Source organism: Homalodisca vitripennis, chromosome 8 (genome assembly GCF_021130785.1).
Source record: "Homalodisca vitripennis isolate AUS2020 chromosome 8, UT_GWSS_2.1, whole genome shotgun sequence".
In the NCBI taxonomy this organism is placed as follows: Eukaryota; Metazoa; Arthropoda; class Insecta; order Hemiptera; family Cicadellidae; genus Homalodisca; species Homalodisca vitripennis.
This window is the reverse complement of record NC_060214.1, coordinates 99,677,319-99,693,758: the sequence shown is the minus strand read 5'-3', so window position 1 is coordinate 99,693,758 and position 16,440 is coordinate 99,677,319.

The following is a 16,440-nucleotide window of genomic DNA, read 5'->3' as shown; positions in this document are numbered from 1 at the left end:
ATCATTGTGGTTATTTTCAAAGTAAATACAAAATGTGTTGTAAAATGTCAAAACGAAATGAATAGTTTGTAACCGTACGAAAATGTAACTTAGAACAAAATTTGGTATGACAAACATTTTCCTGGATGGAAAACAACGTAGATTATCACGTAAAATTAGGGAAAAGTATATAAATTTTTATTTTATGGTACAAACCTAAAATTATTTGAGTAGAAATAATTTTAAAAACATATAACTACATGATAGCTACTTCTTAGCTTATTCTACATTATTTGTTACAATAACCATTATAAACAGATGGCTTCAATTCTAGTTCAGAGTTGTTGCTAAGGATATGTTGTTGCTCAAAAACATATTACACACAAACACGCACACCCACACACTCATATGCGTGCCACCAGCATCGTTTTGAAGGTATTTTTTATTTAGAATATTGACGTAAACCGAATCGAATGATAATTATCTTCATAATTCGGGGCCGAGAAAAAATCGTTTTTGCAATATATTTTGCAAATTTTGAAAAGGATGATGATAAAAGAGGTAATGACGATGACGTAACACATGAAGGGGTGGTGACTTCTGAGGTTGCAGTAATAAATACTCGAATTGCAAAGTTTACTTATAACTTCAGTTTAATTATGAAAACTTACAAGCACCACTTTTAGATGGTAAAGGAAAAGTATGTAATGCCACGTTGCTGCCAATTAGAATATAAGAATTAAAAAATGTATATCTGCTAAGTGGGCCTAAAATATCCAATGTTCTATGGAATTATGCCTACGATGTTTTACTTTATAAATCAATAAGATTTCACTTCCCTTCGCAATATGTAGACTCACAACCCGGGTGTCGGCGACTTGGCAAGACATTAAAGCTGTAGTCTAAGAACGGTTATTTCTAGAAGAGGAGTAGAAGTTATGAAAGTGGTAGCCATCTACTCAAACAACACGTGAGATACATCAGCTACGTGAACTCGCGGACAAAGCGCGCGAGGTCTGATCGGTCTCGTTGGGCTGCTACAAAGGGTTAGAAGAAAATATTCATCCGCGTGCCAATTAGGTAGTTACACCGCCGATAATTTAGTTCCGGAACATTGGATAAAAATAATATTAAATTATACTGGCTGACTAGGTTGTGAAATTTACATTATATTAAATATAAATAATTAACTAATTAACGGTACAAGTAATATTAAAATAGATGTATTAATACAAATTTTAAAATAAAGGTTTACCAGAGCCTATATTTACACACACACACACACACACACACACACACACACACACACACACACACACACACACACACACACACACACACACACACACACACACACACACACACACACACACATATATATATATATATCAATATTCAAACGCATTATTGTTTATTTAAGCAACACTCGGTAAGTTTAAACTGTTAAAACTAATTTCCTGAGATAGCTGTTACCTTGATTAGTAGGTTTGCAAATTTGTGTGGTTCTAGCTCATACTGTTCTCCTTATATAAATAGTGGATGGGTTGTCTCGGACACTCTGTATACATATTATCTAAATACCTTTAGGTGAGAACTTTTATGATATTAATATTATATATCAACTATTTATAGCTTGGGTCCAGTAGGGAGATGGGTAACCTGCTACGTTTATGCAATACAGCTCAACGAGCAACTCAGATTATCTAGCAGTAATCCATTCAAAAATGAAAACTGCGATATTAACACAATAGCTACATTGAATTCAGTTTCACTGACACTGAATTATTTCTGCACAGTAGTTCTGATTGGACAACATTTCTCTTTGATTAAAGAAAATTTACTTTTTTCCAATAAATCTTTTCTGGTAACACGGCCCTTTTATAAAACCATAGCCATTGTCAGCTTTAATAACTTTTTTGCTAACATGTCCGTAGTACTACAAAGAACAATCCAATCTACAAAATGTCTAGTCGCATCTGTAAAATAAACTTGAATTCAATAATACAGCGTAATATTCATCGAATCACAGGGAAAATTGTTTAGGTTGATTCCATGTGCTATACGGTAGCAAGAAATATCAAATATTCTCTTTGTTTCGTTATCCGTCCGGTAAGAAAATGAAAACTCGAGTAAAGTCAAGAATACTCTACGACGTAGCAAACGAACTTCTGTCATGTTTGATTAAACTAACCTGATTGCATATTCTCTTGAAGATCACAGCTAGGCTTTGTCTCCGTGTTCTTGACACAAAGGAATACATTGCTCTTGGTAAATTCCTAATTATTCTGTTTTACTTAAAATGAACGGGAAACTTAAAACTAACATGAGAATCATATAGTACCTTATAGTAATGGATCCTGCAATTACCTTTAGTATACTGTATCCATATAGGCTCTAGAACATTTTACATTTTTATTAATTATTCATTTCCTCGGACAACTCTATATGAAAAAATGGTGGCAATACTCTACAGGCAGGTATGAGTTATTAGGAATATCAACTGTAAATCTGCAGTATAATAATCATGGTGATCTTAATAAAAGACGAAGTATTCCATTTCTTGCATTGTAGCAACTCGTTATTGAGCAAAATGTCGTAATTCTAAACAATTATAACCAAAGTGGACACTTTTTGAGGCTTTACTTTAATAATTTAAAGTTTGAATAACATAATATAAAGTTATATTTACTGAATATTATACAATATTTACATGTGATAGTAGGAAGTAACAGAGGAAACAACCATAAATTTAAATTACTTATGTCTAACAACATTTATTTATACATTTAATCAAAGAGGACCTATTTCTGATCATTCAATGAGGTTTTAAATAAATAACACAATATAGATAACTCCTTTAAACATACACATAAATCAGCTATGGTGGGAAGGGCAGATATTAATTTTGAATGTAGCTCCAGTTCACCTTCCTCTTACGTGAAACATCTTAAATCTTTTGCTGTTGGAGACTTTAATCCTGAAATCTGGGATCTAAAAATAATCGATGAACGAAGACGTTCAAAACGAACCCTCCGCATCGTTTTGCCATTAGAGACACCAGAATATTGAGAAAGGTAAAGATTTAATAATATCCGTAATGTTTGAAATTAGATTCTCCAATCTCTTAAAGTGGACAATATTACATGATTACTTACTATGATATAATAAAATTTAGGTATTTATGTGGTAAGCAAAAATATCTTGTAAATTGTTCTGTAATTATTTTTTAGGTATAGTGGAGTATTACCCTTGAATTGCTTAATAACTATAATGTATATACGTAACGCAGCTATGGTATAAAAGGTTTATTCAATTTGAATGTTGAATTTTGTTACAGTTCATCTTCTTTTTATTCCAGCGTCTGCTAACGCTGTCACAGACTTGACTCCTGGAATCGGAGTCATGTTCGTCTGTAGAAATCCAAAAAAAGTCGGTGACGAAGTAGATCAACACAAACATAATCTTTTACATAGTTTCCATATCAGACACCTCTAAATGGGTGGTGCCAGTCTCACTGTCTAATCAGGAGCACACATTGAGTACAATACGGGTTTTCTGACACTATCTATAAGCACAGTGGAGCAACCGAGTTTGTGTACATACAGTACTTGTGGTAGGAAGGGTTGATTGAATTTAAATGTTGAAATTAGCCCAAGTTATCCTTCCTTTTTATTGCAGCGTTCTGTATATATTTCAATTTGTCTTTTCAGCTAAGGAGTTCGTGCGTAGAATTAGTGGATGTTCGCTTCAACACACACACTTTACACCACAGGACACCTTAGGATAGGATGTGGATTATAAACAAAAACATTACCATGGATTCCTTTGTTTTACGTTTTTACAATAGAAAGATTGTGACGAATACAGTACTTTTGTCCGGATATTTTCTGTCGTGGTAAAAATGAAGTTTTTCATTTAAGTAATAGTTGTAATTTTACGCTTTTTATTATTTATTTGGTTTTATATGTACATAAAGTACAAAATAGTCATTAAGATGCGTATTAATATATTAGGCTTTATGTAAAAATTATCGCTCCCATTAGTTCGATAAAAAGAAAATTCAACACGTTTTGCAACTAGGTACCCTTTACACATTATACACATTTTGGGCATAATTTGACCTAAGTCATTAAACTTAAATATCCTCTTGTGTTATGATCTTTATTGTACAAAACTGTTGCAAATAATTTTCATATGATCCTGGCACACTCGGTTTTGACACATAATATGACAGATATTATCACAAGTGTTATTGTTTTATTATCTAGTACTCTGGGATAAATTGCATATCATCTATCAGTTGCATACCATAGATATGTAGCTGTACCTCTTGTTATTCAACACATAAAAAAATTTTATCAGTTCCGACGTTGCCAATATATTGCATCTAGACGTACTCTACTGTTGACAGCAGTTTTCATAAACTCAATGGCCAATGTTTATCAAATATTGAGGTAAAACAACAGTTTGTTCTTGTTATTGGATTGAAAAAATTGTATTGCATTTATAGTACCCATTTTTAATAGGTATAAAAGTATGGATCATCTTCCGTAGTTTATGTTGGTGTCAAACAGGACATTTACCCAGTACATACCAAATTTAGTTTCGTAGTATGCCGTTACTATCATTGGTTTTCTCTTTTAGTCTGTGTTTGAATAGATTTTACCGATTCGATGGACTATAAATGAAGCAATTAGAGCCCTTCTTTCTTTTGTACAATCAATGCTTTCTTCTCGTGTCACCGAAACAAGCTTTTTACTTTTCTATGGTTTCAGTATCCAAAAGCTTTGCAGGAATATCTTGCCTGTTATCTATCCTGGTACCTAGAGGTGCCAGAGGTTTCTTCAATACAAAGAGTCTATTGAGGTGAAAATGCCAAAAACACAAGTTCCATTTTTCATGCCAAACATACCAAATTATATTTTTCTTCTAGGTTCCCTTCTTCTATCCAAGAAAACAACGCGTAATAAAGCCCTTTTTGCACAATTATCGGTGAATTTAGCATTTCGCTCTCTTACGGTTTTCTTATTTAAATATTACTATATAAACTATTTAAATTATTTGATAAAATTATGCCTCTGTGGAATGTATATAGGCAGTCGTCAGATGCTTTGCATGTTGTGACAGAGGCTCAGGAAAATAAGATTGGCTTCAGGAAAAGTAAACATCACTTGTGACGTCAAAACTGATGGGATTGGGCTCTAAACCTGGAGTGTTTTGTTGTGTCACCTGCCTTCTATATTAAGTTTTCCCGGGTGTCAGTCAATTATGATGTATCTTAGACAGTAAAGAAAAACATTTAAATCCACTATCTGTGTTTGGAGCTCTAATTGACTTAATCTAGTTTTTGTTGCCTGGTAATGTGTAAACAGTATTTTAAAAGTAATTCTCGAAAGAACTTATTTAATAATAAAAGGTATTGCACAACTGCCGATTTGAGCACATTTATATAACTTTCAATGGTTATTTTCTCATTTAATTTGTGACCAAAGTGTCTTACTTGGATTCAATACGATACATTTAACTTATTTTGAGTAATAAATCAGTACGTATTACCTTTCATTATGTTACTTACAAAGGAATGAAATCATGTATTTTGATTAGGTGTTCTGAAGTCTGTGGGATTAGTCATTTAGTTTTGGCGTCCAACCACTAGGCTTGCACCGCGGCCACTACTTGATAATATTCGGACTCCTTCCATGTAATTGGCAAACTTTCAAGAAATAACCATCCTCTCTTTAGGAAGTAGTTAGGGGAGTGTTGGGCCAAGTTAACACCAGGCGTAATTTCATTTTTCACAGCTTTGCACTTGGAAATCTTTAGTTGTGATTCACGTTAGTAGACCTAAGAGAGGTAAGTCTAACCTTACAGTTACAATTAAAGGTATCAAAAGATTGTATATACTCGTGCACATGCCTATTGCTACTGCACTTACCAGACATAATTGCAGCTGACAGTATTAGCCGATAATATGTTTCTGTATGAATCGACCATAAACCACATACTCTAAAGTTACTTCTATTCTTGTATTATCATGTATTCTAATATTGTATGCATTCATGTATACTCATATACATGAATTTGTTTGCGTCGTACAACAGAGCAGTTAAACGCGGGCCTTTAAACAAGATTACAGCAGTAATTCCTTTTCAATCTCACCTTTAAGGAATTTGAAATTTGATGACTACTGTTGACTTAGAGGTTCGTCAGTAATCTTCAGCATATCACTATTTCATGACACTTCTCCAACATTAGTAGAAGTGTTGGAGTTGATACAAAGGTTTCTTTTCTCAAAACTTGGGCAATATCGTAATAGTGGTATCGTAATTAATATATGGTAGATTTTGTGACAGTGCAAACATAAACAATACACTGTGTTGTCTCAAATCCCCCAATATCGCCTCATCCTTGTTACTAAAGAAGACTTTCAAAACTATAGCGTTAAACTTTTTAAACATTGTCTGTTTTATGTAAAGTTATAGATGAAATAAACAATGCAAATGTATATTATTATATTACAACGTCCTTTGGCTCTAAGAATTTACTCAATGTTTTGAAACCAAAGAACGTTTTAATGTAATCTGTTTGCTTTATTATATGCCTATTTCATACAAGTGATATGATTTATTATTAATCCATACTTAATCCTAACTGCTGATTATTTTACTCAATATGAGTACGTTACTTGACTTATAAATTCTATCCAATCTTATTGAATCAAATACATGACTCGGGAAATGTAGATATAGGTTGGTACTTACTTGGGTCTTTTAATTCTAAATAGCTCTATACACTTCCATCTATTAGCCGATACTGACATGAACATCAAGCCTGTCTAGGGTGTTAGTTGAGTGATGGGGCTGAAACATCCCTTATCTGTCTACCTGTCTGTCAAGAACAAACTGATTTTCCAGTGTTTATTTATAATGTATTCATTTGCACGTTACACTGCTGTTTTAAAAAGGAAATTTGTAAACGTTATCGTTACAAAACTATTTATAGGTGTTTTAAGTGTTATTTAACAAAATTTACGTTACATGAGAAGTAACGAGAAAATTACATTCAAATACAGGTATTTAAGGTTGAGCTCTGAGAATTCCAAGAACCCAAGAGATGTAAGACCATTTATTGAGATAAATTAAATTATTATCCAATAAATGCTCATTAATTTATTCCAACATTGGACATAAATGTTGGCTGCAAAGCTTCTTTCTTATAGCGCCCAAATTATGGCAAAGCTTACTAACATAGTAGATAGTACATTTCACTCAAATGAGATTAAATAATCTTACAAAATTACTTTATTACAAAAAAAATCTGAAAGAAAGATAAGCACATTTCAACGGATAAGCAATTTTATGGGACTATAAGTTACAAGGAATGGCACTCAAGTAAGATACGGAATTCATTTGCCAGCAGGTAACATGCCGTCAGCAGCTGATTCAATAAGACGTGATCTGTCAGTCCCGTCAGAGACACGTTATGTGCCTTAATGAACCAGAGACCAAATCAAACGAATATATCTACACTTAGTTCTGCACAACGGGTGTCAATTAATAGATAGTGTACCAAAATAAAATACTGTGTACTTCAGAAAATACATTTTATTCATCCATAAGGTTGAACAGATATTTTCAATTTTCTTTTCGTTATCTGCATTCAGATGGGAATAGCTGGAGGTCTTATCATGCCAATTGCCTTCTAAATTGCATTTTACTAATTTTAACCTAATTCATTGATAGTTATTAACGTAGAATAGGGAACACTATTTTTATAAAGATGTTTTTTAAATTTATAGATCTCAAGTTTTTACCAACCATAAATGTCCAGTTATTAATATTAGCTTCCATGTTTAATGTTCATTATTGATTGTTCAAAATTAAATGTTACAATAAAAGGAGAGCATAGTTTCGGAGACTAGAGTCTATCCTCTTGTCCAAGATTCAATATTTAGAATTAAGCTTAAAATGCTAAGTTGTAGACATATTGCTAAGTTAAAGTTCAAAAAAAGGTTTTTACTCAGGTAAACATAAACACTCAAACCCAGGAAAAATGATACATCACAACAGCTGCACGATATGTTATTGACACATGTGACTTACATATTGAAACAGCCAGTCTAGGAATTGTGAAATCATGACTCATGATCTAGCTGAAGTGTTACTTATATTGACGTGACAAGGTCTTAAATTAGGTTGCGGCTCGGAGTCACTCATGAAAAAGTGTAACGCCCGGTAACGTTACGATGCCCGTCCAGTGGGTCCGCCGCACGGGATCCGCACGGGATAAAGCAGATAACTGTGGGTCCACCGCACGGGATAAAGCAGATAACTATGTTTATTCGTGAAAATGTGGAGTGCTTAGATTCGTCATTTACAACAACTACAACAATAAAGGTAAATAATTGTACACTGATATTTCAGTATCGTAAACTATGATTGATTGATTAATTGTTAGATTGACACAAAAGTTTAGAAACTGAGTTTATAGGTTATGTCATACTATTGACAAATGTTGATAGTGTTAAGTAAATTATTAGTTTAAATCACTCTGCAATCAATCGTAATTCAGTCGATTGAGAAGAAACAGCGCGTATTGCTAGTCAAACATTTAAAATAACAAATTATAACCTCTAACCTGTCATAACAGTGCGACCAAACAAACGAACTAAACCGACCAATCACCACGCGCGGAGTTAGAATTTAACTGTGTTTAGCAAGAATTTCAAATTCCAATTTTAGTAAATGTTTTATTCAACTTTACCATTTACAATAACAAATTTTAATTAATTCCAAATTATGTACAATGTTTTAGTAAACAAAATATATTTCTATAGTTAAAATTTGTGCAATTCTTATTTTCATTCAATTCCTTGTTCCTATTGTGCAATTTAATAATATTCATATCAATAAATATTCTACCGAGAAAAAGACGTTGTCACGTAAAATCTTCGCCCGTAAAACCGACTTTACATGCAACCATAATTTTTTTTTTTTACTCCTACGAACAAATCGGGTCACTAGGCTCCGAGCCAAGGAGGATTTGTACAAGTATTTGTGTAACTTTTTAGAATAATATTGAGAATGCCATCTGAAATATTCAATTAAACGAATTATTATACGAACATGCTTATCTCCTCTAAAGATTGACGTAGATAAGTTATTATTAGGAAAATATCCATAACTTAGTGTTTTAATGTGTAATACAAACAGCTGAACATTGTTGGACAGCAGAACGTATGTTTGGCACAATCGAGATAGTTTGTACAAACAGCTGAGCATTGTTGAACAGCTGAGCGAATGTTGGCGGTTCTTGCGATTGCAAACTTTTGTAATGCTGTATTGTGTTTAAAAGTTGTATTGAATAAATTTTACTACCGATTGATATTCTGTTTTATCTTATTTCTGTTTAAGACTTTGGTTTAAGAACCAAAGCTTAAACATAAGCTTAGTAAGAGAATTTAAATTCCAATAGTTTGCAACTAAACTAAACTAGAGTGGAATGTCACCTAAAGAAAAACATTGGTCAAATTGTAGTGGTGGTTTGTTTGTAAATTTCTTTTACGAATCTTCTTTTCGTTTTGAAAAACAAAATTAGAATGCTTAGATCATCTGTAAACAAATAAATTAAAAATTAGCTAGAAAACCCCAAAGCAAAAAAGCAAATCTTTGTAACACATATAGATTGGTTCACATGCAGAGAATATACGTGTGTTCTCTGGTAATTGATAAAATCCGTTTCAGGTATCTATAAATAATTAAAGTTTCAAAATAACGTTTTGCTCATATTCATTTCATTAACGTATTATACGAATTATTTTGTTCTAAATAATTAACCTCTGGTAATATCCAATTGAAATAAAATTGCACGATAAGAGCAAAAACGATGTATTGCTTTTTTTATGGGTAACCGTACTTTTCTGTGATCGTACCTGTCTAAAAGAAATAAAAAATACTTTAATATTCATTTTCGTTTAATGAAAACTTTTTGTTTCGGGATTCAGGAAAGTAAAAAGACTTCTATCATATGGAAACGATAACTATCATTATGAATTAAACTGATTATTAGAATATTAAGACAGCTATCAAGTCTTTATATGGACTTACACCACTCAATATAAACAAAATATGGCATTTTCAAAAATATTGTATAAAATACCTTACGATGAATGGAGAAAGATTAATGACTTTGTTGTGATTACAATTTTCTGAATGTAAGATTATGAGTTAGGACATTCTAAACTATCAAATTGTGTGAAAATAATCATAATATACATCAATGCAAACGCATTGATCATTGCACCGTAAAAAACATCATAAATTTTTTTAACTTGACAAAATTAACTTTTCCTGTGGAAAAATACAGTTTATATGCATACCTTTTTATATGCCGAACTTTAGCTCTCAGGCGTTTTGTGTCAGATCATTCAATCGGGATACTGTTTGAAACCGCGAGAAATTACCATATAACTATAACTTTCTAAGTATTATACGTTAGGCTTTCATTAAAGAAACTTGCCAGTTTGCAGTACAAAACTCAAATCAATAAATATAACTGTTTTCATTTTAATGCCAAATCAGTGCCTTATAGAACTGTACTATTAATTCTCATTTTTACTTATTATAGAAGCTGAGGAAATGATACTTTAAACATTGTAATAAAAGTGATAGTGTGCTGCTTACATGAATACAGGATATTTAAGTAGGAACGGTTTGAAATAGGGCCTCCTCCTGTCGTAATCCTACATTTCATACATGGAGACAAGGATAGTGGGCTCTGAATCTCAACAATGACATTTTGGATGAGGAGAGGAACAAAAAGGCATTCACCTCTCCTCTTTATTTTAGAGGGAATTTAATTTGATGGTGAACGCACTTGTATCAAAATGCCACACAAAGAAATGTTACAACCTTTCATTACATAGTATTTGAGTTATCTCATTACTATTCAATAAGGGATAAATTTTAGCATTTTTATTTCTATACACGTTTTATTGAAATACAGCAAAACATCGAAATACTTGAACTGTTTGTATAAAACATACTCCAGCGTCAGTGCCAACGTGACTCGATCTTGCACCAGTATGTTTGGTACGTGAAGTCTTACTGACGTTTGTGAGTTCCCTTCGTGTTTTATGAGTTAACTCTTTGCTTTGTGATACTGTCTTATTTATCTCTTACCAGCTTCGGTCAAGCTAATACACATGTATCTTTTGTTTTATAAATTCTTATAAGTTTATACTTAGATGAAATCGTGAAGTGAATCTTAACTGGTTTAGACAAAGCTTTTTATCGTGTTGTTACTTTCGAAGCATCATAGATTTATCATAATTGTCCGTGAGGCAAAGTTCATGGAAATTAATTCTTATTGATATATATATATATATATATCTTAGCTTTGACTAATTCAAAACAGCAGAATAATTTTTTATCGGCAAGCGAACGATCGTCAGTACTGATATCATAGACTTAAGTTAAACTCAATGTGAAGTGAATCTGTTGACCTAGTGAGAATAGGGAGGATTTAAACGCAAACAAAAATAAAAGCCGTAAATTCATAAGCTCTCCGCAGGAACCGGAAACCTGTTAACGATAAATTTCATCACCATGTTACGTCGAATGCATAGCAAATGTTCTATTGCGGTTACAGTATTTTTCAATACAACCCTGAAAGTTAATTTATTTATCAACCATTGGAATGGTTGAAAAGTGATTACGAATAGGAATTGGGGTTTTCTTTTAACTGGTTCATTTAATAAGTTTAAATAAAGTAGCCTTTAAATTATTATAAGGATATGTATAAAAATCAGTACAGGTATGATGTTCTTTGAAAATTTCTTTTATAAAATCTTTCCCACTGTAACAGGCTCCGGTTATAACTATTTCAATAAGATTTTTTTTAATTGTATCAAAACTTATATTTGATTGCGGTAATCTTAGTTAAAGTTTCAATAAATACTTTCAAATTCTTTTTTGATAACTTGACATAAAATCATCCAAATCTCAAGTTAAAAAGAGAACACTACGGTACGTCGTAACGAAATGGAAAGAGAACCCTTCACTGTAAAGCTTGTTTATTTGATATGTCCAAAAAAAGTGCGTGGTAAAATATTGTGAATTCTCTTCACAAAAAGATGTCCCCGTTCAAAGTACAAAAAGGAGATCTTTGCTGTATTTGAGAGGACTGAGAGTAAACTGCGCGTATATTCAGCCATACAAGAGAGGGTGGATTTATTAACCCTTTCTGTGCGGTGTATCTCAAAGCGGAATTACATTTATTACTCTCACGGAGAGTCCTTTTACTTCTAATGTTAGGGTTGTATACTTACCTTTATTTTTTACTTTAAAAGTATTTGTTTTATAGAAGCGAAAAGGTTGCAGGTAAATAAACGTAAAGTCAGTGACAACTTTTAAATCTCCTTTTCACTCTAATCATTACGATTACGTCGAAACAAATAACAAACTGATGCTACTACACCAATAAACGCGCTGGATATATTACACCACAGTCATTTAATCTCTCATATGAAACCATATCTAACAGCAAACACATGAACATAGATGAGAAGCATTAACTTAATGTATTTGTTTACTCGTGTTAGTGTAATGTCGCTTTGGTCTGGTATTAAGCTATATTTAATTTATGAACCGTAACACACCATGGTTTTATCTTTGGTTTTATAATGTTTTACGTTATTAAATACAACTGTTGTTGTTTATATTAGTCATTTTTTACTGAGCTTGATATACACTTTTAACCATGTTACGTTGTCTGTAATTCGATCAAACTATTCGATTCATTCTGACCACAGCGCTTATAACATTAAAATTATTGCAATAGCTACCCAATAAATATAGATTTTATGTGTTCGGTTTCATTGTATTTAAAACCATTTTAATCGCTGTATATGTTTACCACTGTTAGCTATAGATATAAGTACGTTTAGCAAAACAAAATACGTCAAGTTAATGAATTATGTTTGTCTTTATTTTTCATTATTTTTTTCTTCATAAAATTAAATGCCTGTAAATGAAACACACACTGAGTTAAACTTATATAAAAAATAAAACGAGTTTAATATTGCTTTTGGTGGTACCTGAATGAAAGAACTTTTCCGAGTGGTAACTGGTCTTGAAACTCCACAGTGTGTGACTTATGGAATACGTTTTTTATTTTATTGCTATCTTTAGAAAGAGATACAAGCAACTATGGACTCTTTAAGCACCGTTGGTTTAAGGATTCTCAAACCTTCCGCCTAGGTCAATGAATATCCATGGCACCACACGGGATTCTGTGAGCGTTCGCAAAAATATTTACAATGATCTCATTGGTAACAATGTTGGAAAACAGAAAATTGCATAATAAACAAATTTGTAAATAAATTGAGTACAATGATGTGACATTGTAACATGTGAAATAGTAACAAATGTTGCTTTAAGACTGATGATATCTTAACCAAAACTGAATTTCTACGTAGCCAATAATGGGTTCTATGTTGGTGCATGTCCAACCTTGAGAGTAATGAAAACGACCATTAGTAGGATTGGACATTTTCTTCTACCAGCCGATTGCAAAAGTCCTCTGTATATCCCAAATATGAAATGAGCTATCTACTTGAAATTGTGCATGGCTGTCACGTGATATGTGGTGAGAATTACTCACCACATATCACGTAACAGCCATGCATAATTTTTATTTCAGTGGTAAATAACATAAAACTTTTAAAGTAAAAACCAGGTAGTTACTTAAAGTTTAAAGCATACATAATTTTAAAGTTAAAATAGTTATTTTAGTTTTAAAAATTCATATTTTGCTTCAGTATTTTAAAGTAATTCTGACAAAATGAAACGTGACACAAGTCAAGCGATTTACTGTTTCATATGTAATAACATATATTACATATAAATTATTTGTATATAATTTTTTAAATAGATAAAAATAATGTAAATACGAGTAGATTTAACACAAAAAATAGTTCCTATAATATTTAGTCAGAGTGATAATAGAAAAATAGATACTGTTAAAAAGTAACTTTCTCTAAAACTTCTCTAAAACAAAGTGTTTTATTTGATGCTGATTATTAAAATTTACTGAATACAATCCAGATATTTTTGCTCAGATATTTCGGATAGGTAAAACATATTTTTTTATTTCTATCTTACCAAATAATAAATTGTACAAAAAGAGAACAATCAATTTTTGAATATTATTTAGGACACACCACTTTTACTTTGGAGTTATTAATACTAAATAAATAAATAAAGACACTGCCAAATAATTTAAGTAAGGAATGGCAGTCAATCATCCCAATATCAATGAAGTCTAAGGATTTCCAAGTTTATTGTTTGAGACTTTAAGGATAAAGTTTATTTAGTGAGATTTCAAACGGAACTTCAATTTCAACTATTTTAATTTGCTCAAGCCTGAGAAACAGTTCTCCTAATATTGGAAAAGTTCCATTTTATTGTTTCAGCTTCTCTTGTTTGAAGGTAGTACGCCACAACACGTTGAATGCTACGCTGAAATTACATGCAAAGTTTCAAGTCTGTAGCTTATTTAATTTTAGAAATGTCCTGCGGAAATATATTCATGCAGACAGTTAGAGATGCAACAGGATTTAAAAAACGTAACAGCAGAGAAATTGTGTCAGCCAACTGATTGAAAGACTTAAAATACACTCAGATAATTCCATCGCTTTCTGTGTAGACATGAAATTCGAAGTAGAAATGAAATATTTTTCAAGATATATGTTAAGTTATTTTTTATATAAGTTTTTTATAATAAGTGCTGGCAACCTAGGAAAACTACTAAAACTCATGGTGCGTTCAAATGTAATCTTGCTACCGACCTCTTAAATTTTAATTTCCTCAGTTTGTTTAAATATACGAACAAACGCAGAATGTGAACTTAATATTCTGTGATATGAGATTATGTACGCTACATATTTATTCATGTTTCTTGTTAAAATAACACACATTTTGAAGAATTAAGCAGAATATGCATTCATTGAAAACTAAAATATCTACAAATAATTCCTTTATTTCTCAATCACTAAATATAATCTGTACCTTAACACGATTTCCTTGCAGCACAACAGTAGCTATTTTACACCAAGTTCAAATACAACCTAATAGGAGATTTATAGAGTTAAGAAACAGACCAGTTTGTACATTTTTGCTTCTCGTATTATTTAAATATCCATAGACACTACGAATCTATAGTATTTGGAAGTTAATTGTTGATTTTCAAATGCGATTATGGAGAATCTTTGAAATTTTAAAACTAACGGTAATAATTTAATGAAGTTTTTTATAGTTTAGAGGTAATTTTAGAAAATGATTTTAGTAAATTAAGATATTACAAAGTAGTGTGAAATATATTACTACTAGCCTTGCGTCATATTGACTATTTATAATTTGATAATAATTACGGTATTTAAAATGTCTCTACAAGTTAGTCATCCATTAACATGGCTAAACACGTTAAGCATAATTACACTGTTCACTTAGTACGAGTAATTGTTAAAATTATTTAAATTTTTCAATTTGGTATGTATTGCTTCGATCAAAAAAACACCCTAAAAGTACATATTTACATGCACTATGCCTCCTAATAAGCCAATGTATCATAATTATACGCTTCCGACTTTGTTATCTGTAACTTACCACAAGAAATAACTTATCCAATGCTATACAGTATATTGAGCCACAGCACAAACTTAGTACTTGTGCTACTATCTGTGCGGTGAGAAGCTCAGGTAGTAAATATTTTAATTATAACAATCGAAGTTACGTGACACAGTCCTGGAGTTGGACTTCAGAGCCAACTGAAATAATTCCTCAGACCTCACCGCATCTCTTCTAAATGATTTATATCCTCTTTACATAGTAAATAAAATGTTATACCTACTGAATTCTGAATAAAAACTAATCTAATACAACTTGACCTATTATTCATTATAAAAAAAACTTTATTCCATGTATAAACTCTCAAACATATAAATCTAGTAATACGTAGGAATTACTTTCAAGCAGGTCTTTACTGATTCTTGATGTTTGATTTCAGTTATTTTCCTATTCACCAAGCCAACGCCAGTTACCGGTAAAATTTAATATAAAAGCAGGAGGCAAAACCCCTGCAGTTTTGATCTCAATCCTATCAGTTCTGACGTCACGTGCGAATTTCCTTTCCTTGCAGCCAATCTAATCTTTTTGATCTTATGTCTCGACATTCAAATTAACTTACTACGTCGCATTCGACAAAAAAATGCAATATTTGAACAAAGTAAAACCCTAGTATACAAGTTAGTCATTGTTTATATCTTTTGATAGATGTTTTATGGCATATATAACGAACTAAAAGACTCGTTCAACACAATTGTATATAGTTATGTCGATAGACTTTTCAAATTTTCAAATTTTTTAATCCTTATAAAGAATCCAATGTTAAATCATGAAATAT